Genomic DNA, 10,350 nt, shown 5'->3' with positions numbered 1-10,350 from the left:
CAGGGGGCAGGTGAAGGGGTGAGCACGCGCAGAGGCAGGGGGCAGGTGAAGGGGTGAGCACGCGCAGAGGCAGGGGGCAGGTGAAGGGGTGAGCATGCGCAGAGGCAGGGGGCAGGTGAAGGGGTGAGCAGGCGCAGAGACAGGGAACCAGAAAAGGGCTTCTTGGAAGTAGTCCCATACTCTTCTATGAACCACTCACTGAATCAGGAACTGCTCTCTCCTTTCCCTTAGAATTCAGACATCCCAGCTCCCTGTGGAGCCCTTTGTCTTCCTCAAACCACTCCTTCACATGTTGATAAATTACACGTAACTTGTTCAGATAGGCTATTCATTCCAGAGATGCATGTCCTCCGATTAAGTGAGACGTTCTAAAGAGCAAGAAACTTCTGTTTTCCTACCGGTGTTGTGTGGTGGTGGGTTTTTCGGTGGGTTGTTTTGTTTTGTGGGGTTTTTTTTTTTTTTTTGGCCTGTATATTTAATACCTGGCTTTCCCCAGTATGCTGGTGTATCTGGCATTGAACAAGAGCATCAAAGTGTCTCTTCTACACATCAATCAGCGAATGAAACATAATTCAACAAGGCATCCTCCATATAGTGATTTAGAGAGAAAACTTGTATGCACTTCAGAATTCCACCCATAATTCCTCATGTCCCACTGCCTTTCTGCCTCCCAGATCTTGCCACATTACCCACATAGCTATCTTCGTAAAGCAGAAGTCAGATCAAGCCAGCTCTTCCCTCGGAAACCTGTAGTGACTCCTCAGTAATTAGTCATTCCTCAGTGAGGTGCTCTTGGCCTTCAGTGGTCAAGCGTCATGTTATCTTTCCAGCCTCAGCTTCCATATCCCTCCAGAGATTTATTTCTGCTACAGTCACCACCCCAATGGGCTGCATGGTCAGTTTTCCCCTCAGCCAGTCATTTCTCTACTACTTTCCCTCGCTATGCTAATCATAGTTAATCCCGAGGAGTTGTCCAAACGGCAGCTTTTCAACACTTCTACAGAGCACTTCCACCAGCTTTTTATAATAATTATTTTGTTCTTCATGCTAACATACTTGCTTAACTATAAGCAACTTGTGGGTAGGAGAACCAACCACATTTCTAACATGGCATGCCTCATGGGAGAGTTCATTAAAAGCATGGGGAATTCATGAGTCTACTTATTAGACTATAGTTATTCTCCCCTTTTCCCCTGTTCACTTCCCATGGTTTCAGCTGCCCATGGTCAACCGTGGTTCAAAAATATTAAGTGGAGAATAGCAGAAATAAACAATTTGTAAGTTTTGAATTGAGTGCCTTCTGAGTAGCACGATGAATCTCTCACCGCCCTGCTCTCTCCCTGCTGGGACCAGCATCCTCCCTTATCTGGCGCATCCACACTGTAGACACTCTCAACCCATCAGTCACTTAGGAGCTGCCTCGGTTATCAGGTTTTCTGAAAACCCAGTACACACAGGGTTCCATACTGTCCACAGTTTCAGGCATCTGCTGGGGTCTTGGAAACACACACCCCCAAGGATAAGAGGGGACGACTGTATGTCTCTGTTCTGTTTGTTTTGAACCCACTGACCCATGAGTCCTTCTAGATAAATCAGGACTGCACCATGTCCTAAGGGATGGTCAGGTTCACAGCTTGTTGTAGTGGTGCTCTAGTTAACAAATGAATATTCATAAAGAGATACTTTGATTTTTAAAATCAATAAGTTGCTAAATGAGAGAAATCATATGCAGTGAAGCAGGAACAACAGATCTTAAGGGACTGGTTAGTCCATACTCAAAATCAACAGATGACTTCAGCACCCCGGCGGGTGGCAGTGGCTACCTAGCTACCTTTACTGTTATATGTTAAGGACAGGGGGAACCTTGACTAATATTAATTAGTAGTGCTGCCCACTCATTTGTCCAGTTTATTCACTGTTGAAACATAAAAGGCACTCCATTTTGGTTTCCGTTTCAGAGTACATTTATGCATTCAAATGCTGCTGAGCACCCTGGGGGAACAAAGCACAGGGCTGATAGACTCTTCCAAGGCAAAAGGGTTAATGGTAACCATGGCAACTGCCTCCAAGAATAGCATCATCTGCAGCAGCATTCATGCTGGGGCAGTCGACAGAATGGTTATAAATATACCTATTAGCAGCCTGAGCTGAATCTTTAAACAGCACTGTTGGGAGGAAAGGTGCCTAAAAATAGCTCCCCACGCTTGCATTTGAAGACATGTCCTCAGAAACACGGCATCTCGTGCACACATTCGCACATGCACAGAAAGAGTTTTCATCTTCATTCTTCTCCAAGTGCCAAGAATTAAACATTAGAGGCACACAACAGACAATGTGACATCTGATGACCTTCCTCGTTCACTGCCAGATTCCAAAAAGCACCCCCAAACGAGAAAGGGCAGCCATATGCTGGTCCAGATTCAACAGTAGGCTGGTGTGGGCCGGCACCACAACAGCCCCACTGCCCACATGGCAGTGTGGCCCTGGCAGGCTCCATGTGCCCTGCTCCCTGGGAAGGCTGCTCCTGCAATGGACCCACGTGGAGACGGCAGGCTGGACTGAACAGCTGCTCCCACCCTCACAGCCCTGCCAGGTGGACAGCCCATTTCTTCCATGCAGTCTTCTATTTCCCCCACTTTTACACTCCAGGGACATCTTATCCACATTTCTCATAAAAGATGGGTTGTTTTCCACATACGAGCACGGTGCTTGAAGTTAGACAGTTGCAGTCTTGAATTTCAGCTTAGCTGCATTATTAGTTTACTGGCCGAAATAAATGAGCCTCTTCAAACCTTCATTTCTTCATTTGTACAGAGGGATAATGAAATGCCAGATGTAGAGGGCTGCTGTAAGGAATAAATCAGAGAGTAAAAGAAAAATGCACCTGGTAGTGCCCAACTTGTGAGTTTTCTTCCTCTTCTCACTTTCTCTTCTACTCAGGTACATTAAAACCCTCTGAAAAGCGGGGACCACATCACCCAAAGTACACATCCAAGTAGCACAGCACCCAGGATAAAAGCAGCTGTTAGATGAGCGAGTGAATGGGTGGCTGGAGCTCCATACTGAGTTCTGGGACACATATATAGAAAGGAACAGGGCAGAGAATAAAGGGAGCTGAGACAGTGTGCTCGTTAGCATGCATTTCCCTGATTAGTATTTGTAAGTGCATTATGGGCCAGGAGCGATGGTTCATGCCTTTAATCCCAGCACTTTGGGAGGCCGAGGTGGGCAGATCACGAGGTCAGGAGATCAAGACCATCCTGGCTAACACAGTGAAACCCCGTCTCTACTAAAAATGCAAAAAAATTAGCCGGGCGTGGTGACAGGTGCCTGTAGTCCCAGCTACTTGGGAGGCTGAGGCTGAATGGCATGAACCCGGGAGGCGGAGCTTGCAGTGAGCCGAGATCGTGCCACTGCACTCCAGTCTGGGTGACAGAGTGAGACTCTGGCTCAAAAAAAAAAAAAAAAAAAAAAAGCATTATCAAAAATATTTCATCTCCAGGTGGTGTACAGGCATCCATCAATCAAAGCAAGGCTGGGCAGAAGCTTGGGCATGGTCATACTAGGGACCCTGGCAGCATGATCTGTGCCCCACTCATATAGGCTTCAGCTCCACTGCCCACTTCCCTGACTCCTCTTCACTGATCTATCAGTGGGACTCACTCTTATAGTCTACATACCAGTCCTTTGATAGCTATATGTGTCAGTCACGTCTCCTCCCCTTTTGGAAATTCTCTAACTTTTCTTCATTTGGGATATTTCATATATACAGAAAAATGCATAACACATGTAACTTGCATGTAAATTTTGCTCATAATGTCCTTCTTAGAAGTTTGTAAACATTTAATAGAATCAAACGGATCAATCCTTTCTTTCTTGGTTTGTGCTTTATCTGCCAAGCTTAAGAAACTGTTTTCTATCTCCTGTTCTTTAAGACAGGCTCCTACATTATCTTCTAAAATTTTAAACATGTTTCTCATTCATACCTGTGTATTTATCCTAGCGGGTGCTGACTTTGTTAGTGGCATTTCAAATTTTTTCATATGTGTAACCAAATGTCCCAGCATCATTTATGAAAAGTTCTGACTTTCTCCCACTGATTTATAATGCCTCCATGCCATTCCATATTCCATCAACTCTAAAATTCTTATCAGAAGGTTTTCATAAAACTATGTATGGTCTGCCATCTGGCTGACAACAATTATAAAACTCCAGAGATTGTAAGATGAATTTGTATTTCAAGATAAAACAAAGATGCTTCTTGGAATTACTGACATAGTGCATATCAAACTTCTCTATACCTATAAATCTGATTTGGGGCTTTCTATTCTCATTCATTTGTCTATTTGTCAAATAAATAATTTGTAAAAGACTATTTTAATTACTGTTGCTTTATAAGCCTTAATATCTAATAAGCCAAGACACCTTAACTTCGTCACATCCTTCAGTCTACCTTGGCTATTCTTGGCTCCTTCTTCTAGTATATGAATTCTAACATTTACTTCTTAAGTTGATTTTCAAATTCCTGTTGGAATTTTGCCAGGAGTTATGTGCAATTCATAAATAGAGAGTAAGTTGACACCTTCAAAATACTGAGTCTTCCAATCCATGAATATGGTATATTTTGCTATTTTATCAGGTCTACATTTACATTTTGCATGTTTATTGCTTTGTAATACTCCTCATAAAGTCTTGTACACATCATGAGGTTCTTTTCAAGGTACCTCAGGGTACTGTTGGTTAATGAATGAGACTATTTTTCATTCATTCATTCATTCATTCATTCATTCATTCATTCATTCATTCATTTATTTATTTATTTATTTATTTATTTATTTAGATGGAGTCTCACTCTTTTGCCCAGGCTGGAGTGCAGCAGTACAATCTCAGCTTACTGCAACCTCTGCCTCCCAGGTTCAAGCGATTCTCCTGCCTCAGCCTCCTGAGTAGCTGGGATTACAGGCATGCACCACCACACCCGGCTAACTTGTATTTTTAGTAGAGATGGGGTTTCACCATGTTGGCCAGGCTGGTCTCAAACTCCTGACCTCAGGTGATCCACCCGCCTCAGCCTCCCAAAGTGCTGGGATTACAGGCATGAGCCACCGTGCCCAGCCTCTTTCTCTAATTCTAACAGTTTATCCATAGATTGTCTTGAATTTTCCATACAGACAATCTTCTCTTCTACAAATAAGGACAGTTTTGTTTCTTCCATTCTAATTCATATACCTTTTTTTCCCTATTGCAGTAGCTAGAACTGAGAAATTCCAAGCAGGAGCAGTGATGGCAGACGTCCTTGTCTTGTCCATGACTTTAAAGGTAATGTGCCTAGAGTTTCAACATTAAGTATGTTTCCTAGATATTTCTGACAGACATGCTTTATTAAGCTGATAATGCTCTCTTGTAGTCTATTTAAAAAGAGCTATTATAAATAAATGGTGAACTTTACTGAATTACTCTGTAACAATTTAAATTATTTTTTCCTCAATTAATCCGCTAGTATATACGTAACATCGGGAAATGTTCTGCTGTAGAACCATCTTTGCATCTCTGAGATAAACTCTACTTGTTTCTGACATAGTATTTATTTTATACCTGGCAGATTTTGATTTGCTAATATTTCACTTAGTTGGATTTTTTTTTAATATGCTAAAATCCTAGCCACTGGTGAACTTTTTGGACTAAGAACCCAGCTAACTGTTTCATATTACATTTTATTTCCATTTCATGAAATGTTTATCTTACTTTTTAACTCAGAGATATTTTTCATTTTCTCCCTTTACATGTTTTCTGTTATTGCCTAAGTCTTTTTGCTGGCAAGGACAAATCAAAGCCTGACCTTACTGAACTTTCTTGGTTAGAATTCCGGGCCAATTCCCTTTCAATCATTCCATCCTCATCATCTCTCCTGTTTCCAGACTTTCACCTAAACTCAGTACTTATTACCTCACATGGGACAGTGGGTATTAAAGGTCCTAGTAAAATACCTGGAATATCATAGTGATTCAATCCAATTAACTGATATACGTTCAATAAACTAGTCAAATTTTCAAAACCAACTTTTTTTCAAGGACAAAGAGTTTGGAAATGTTATATATCTAATAAATTCTTGACCAGCTACTCAATTCTTCTATCTGATGGACTTTCTAAATATCTTCTCTGCCTGGTTCAGAAATGCATTACGTGCTACTGTACATGCAGGAGGCAGCTGTGGGGGCCACCCCAGCACGGATGCCAGTGCCTGCAGCAGATACCTATCTGCCCACTCAGAATAGCTTCCAAGTCGCATGTGGCCAGGAACTGAATCCTACACTCAACCTCGGGGAGTATTTGTTAGTGGGAACCGTGTGTGCTGGGTGTGGGGAAGGTGGTATAAGAATGTGACTGTGTGCATATACACATTGTTTCTAATTCGACTTCTATTTCAGCCAGTTTATGTATCTCCATTTTTAAAAAAAAAAAAAAAAACCGCATGACCTTGGAAACTACATCTACTTTAAAAGACTTTTCTTAAGTATGACATTTTGCAATTAATTTAAATTTTAAAATCTCCTTTAAAAACGTGACCTCCACCTTAAGGAGATGGCTCTTGCCCGCCCCTCTCATCTTCCTACGCCTCTAATATTTCACAATGAATGTAACTCATAAGCTTCCTACAGCATCCCACAGGCCAGGCTCTGAAACCACTTGCTCTGTCATTTTATCAACTCTATAACCTTGGGCAAGTTACTTAGTATCTATGAGCCTCAGTTTTCTAACTAAAAAAAAAAAAAAAAAGGCGAGGAAAAGAGCACTTATTTTCCAATACGATTTTCATAACTAAATGTGAAAAAGTATGTGAAAGTACCCGTTACACAGACGCTCAATAAAGACTTATTTTCTTCTATCAACATTTCTATTCAAACTGTTGACTTGGTGCAAAGGAATTGTAGTTTTTGCCACTAAAAGTAGCAGTATCTTGTTTTCTTTCTACATTATTGCCTCCTCTCGTTTTCCAGTTCCATATTTTACTCTATCCTACAATATTAAACACCTAAATACCCACTTTGTTGTTCCTGCCTTTTCCTGGTTTTCTTAGACTATTTCTGCCTTCTTAAAACGCACACTTTAGTGTGAACCAATGCAGAAAACCCAGGAAGGCATAAGTGCTGCCACTGGTAAGAACCTCTTTTGATGTCTGGATCTCTCCTCTGGGTCAATCCTAATGCCACGAATCTCTAATATAGATTGAAATGAATTCCTTTGTTTAGTGAGGGTAGCACAAACGCTCCTAGCACACAGGCAGAACTTCGCAATTCACAAACGTCTCAATTCTGCAGGTGAGGCCTTGTTCCCGGCATGAAGACTGAGGTGCGGTGGCCAGCCCTGGAAAGGTGAGCTGGTCAGACAAGAAGTCCTGTTTCAATGCCTTTCTCATAAGTAGTCATAATATTTATTATACATGGATAACTTCAGGGCAAGAAGATAAGAAATCAAAACCTAAATAAGAACTTAGCAACATGATTAGAGTTATGTTTAAGTGAACATCCCTCCGGCTTAAAGGAGCATAATTACAGTGATAGACAGTGGTAGACAGACAGACACAGCTTAATGAGTGTTTAATTAATAACACTTCATGGTTTTAAAAGCATTTTCATATGGATTATTTTACTTGATTCTCAAAATCAGCCGCAGAGAGTTAATTTACAGATGACACTGAAGCTGAAGTAGAGACCTCAGCAAAGCGACACAGCATCGGCTCAGGACAAGCACATGGAGCCTGTGCCCAGACCCAGTGGGTCTAAGGCGTTGCCTCCTCCTGCCAGGCACATGGAAGTGCCAGGCTTCTCACTGGAACTCAGTGGTGGGGGAAGGCAGCCATGCACTTACTCTCCTGCTCAAGAAACACTTCCTGAGATCCCACTGTGTGCCAGGTGCTGGCCCCGGCCTCGGGGGCACAGCAGTGAAGCAGACACATCCAGCCTCCTGGAGCCTGTGCTCCGCGCTCCCTTGTCACGCACACAGGCAGCCCCCACCAAGCAGGATGTGAGGTCCAGGGCTAGGAGAGTGCGCAGGGAGGAGGGACAGCCCTCAGACAGCCGAAGGGAGTCAGATATATCCTGTACATTTTGTATGTAAAAACCCAGATCATTTTAATAAAAAATGATGCTCTTGGTCATTATTCCACCTTTTCAGAGCTAATTTCCATTCATCATTCATTCACGGGAGTAAACCACATTTCACTTGACTTTCACACCCACATTCTAGACTCAGCTTGGTTACACTGAACTCTTTTTCATGCCAAGTTTTCCATTGTCAGAGCAAAGAAAATTCCCAGTATCCTTCATGGACTCACTATCTGCAAACAAACTTCAGAGCTGTCCATTTTTCACCTCATCCTCACTGTCCAGAGTCATTTTAATGTGCCGCAAGGCCATAAATAGTCCACATCGAAGCTCAGGGCACCAAGAACCCCTCTGGCCACATGCCAACATCCCACGGTCCCAACACATCTCAGTGAAAGCTTCATGTCCCCACTCACCCTGACCCTATGCGGTTACCCCCAGAAAGCTTTCCTTTCCAGTATGCCTTCCAGCTACCTTGCTCCAGATGAGAGAAAATGCCAAGCAATTCATTTAGAGACTCATATCCCACCTTAAAACAGAAGGCATAAAAAACACTTTGGGGACTGGTAAGCTCATAGTTTCCAGCACAAGAAGAATGATAGAATGAACAACTTGTATAGAGTTATTCTCATTCTTGTATTCAGTTTTTCTATTTGTTGTTGCAATCTGTTCATATTTTATTGGGATTGCAAATTGTTAATTTACAGCCATTATTTGTAGCCATGTTCTATCGATCATGCTTCCTGAAGAAGCTAATGCATTTGGGGGTGGTTCACCGTATCTAAAACAAAAAAGAGCACAAGGGTTTTACATTTCAATGTGTGCTTTGCTGGACTAAACCAGTTTGTCCAGCTTTCCAGGTGGCAGGACGAGCATCCGAGTGCCCCTGCATGCATCTACGATGTCACCCTCTGCTCTGGTTCCATCACTCTGGTCTACCTGCAGACAAGGACCGATGGGTCCCATCAGCAGCATGGCCAGCATGGGCCTAGAAGAGCCACTCCCAATGGACCAGGAAGTTCAAAAACAAATGCAGGATCCTTGAGCTCTCAAAAAGGAACGAGAATATTATTCCCTAGCGCCAGGCGTAGTGGCTCACACCTGTAATCCCAGCACTTTGGGAGGCCAAGGTGGGTGGATCACTTGAGCTCAGGAGTTCGAGACCAGCTAGGCCAACACGGTGAAACCCCGTCTGTAATAAAAATACAGAAATTAGCTGGGTATGGTGGCGCCTGCCTGTAGTCTCAGCTACTCAGGAGGCTGAGGCAGGAGAATCACTTGAGCCTGGGAGGTGGAGGTTGTAGTGAGCTGAGATCGTGCCATTGCACTCCAGCGATTAGTGACTAGGCTTCAATTCCTCATTTGTGAAATGGGAATAAAATCTCTACCACATGGGGCTGCTGTCTGACTTGAATGTACGTCAGTCATCTTCCACGGTGCCCAGCAAATATTTACTAATCCCCTTCTCATCTCCTCGAAATGTCTGCTCGCCTTGACGCAGCACATGAAGTACAAGCAGGAGCCCGGTGGAGCCTACGTGAGGTGGCTCTCTATATATCATGCATATATGCATGCATGTACGTATGTGTATGTGTTATATAAAACACTATTTAAATCCCATAGGATTCCAGACTTGGTAAGAGGAGGAACCTGGAGACCTTCTCAGCCAGAACAGAGCTCAAACATTGGTAGCCTCCATCCAATAGCAAGGACACAGAGGCAGGCCATGTCCGATGAGAGATGTGTGTCACATGATGACAGTGGCAGTGGTTATAATGATCGTGACCAGGTCTTAAGGGCTTAGCATGTACCAGGCACTGTGGCCAAGTTCTCTATTATCTTATTTAGGCCAGGTGTGGTGGCTCATGCCTGTAATCCCACCACTTTGGGAGGCCGAGGCAGGCAAATTACCTGAGGCCAGGAGCTTGAGACCAGCCAGACCAACATGGTGAAACCCTGTCTCTACTAAAAATACCAAAAAATTAGCCGGGTGTGATGGCAGGCAGCTGTAATCCCAGCTACCCGGGAGGCTGAGGCAGAAGAACCGCCTGAACCCAGGAGGTGGAGTCTGCAGTGAGCCGAGATCATGCCACCGCACTCCAGCCTGAGCAACAAGAGCAAAACACTGTCACAAAAAAAAAAAAAAAGCAGGTATGGATTTATGGTACCTCCAAGGCCCAGGAAGTACAGGAAGAAATAATAACTATTAGAAAAGATAAGTCCAGGCTGGGCACAGTGGCTCACA

The 10,350-nt window shown here is 43.4% G+C and overlaps 1 protein-coding gene across 1 annotated transcript in view; it reads right to left on the bottom strand.

Moving 5' to 3' along the window:
• The window catches only part of TRAPPC9 (trafficking protein particle complex 9), a 727,471-nt gene that overhangs the window by 405,225 nt on the left and 311,896 nt on the right, over positions 1-10,350 (bottom strand).

This window comes from Colobus angolensis, unplaced genomic scaffold, assembly GCF_000951035.1.
Source record: "Colobus angolensis palliatus isolate OR3802 unplaced genomic scaffold, Cang.pa_1.0 Scaffold17, whole genome shotgun sequence".
Taxonomy (NCBI): domain Eukaryota; kingdom Metazoa; phylum Chordata; class Mammalia; order Primates; family Cercopithecidae; genus Colobus; species Colobus angolensis.
This window is presented reverse-complemented; position numbering and strand designations above follow the sequence as displayed.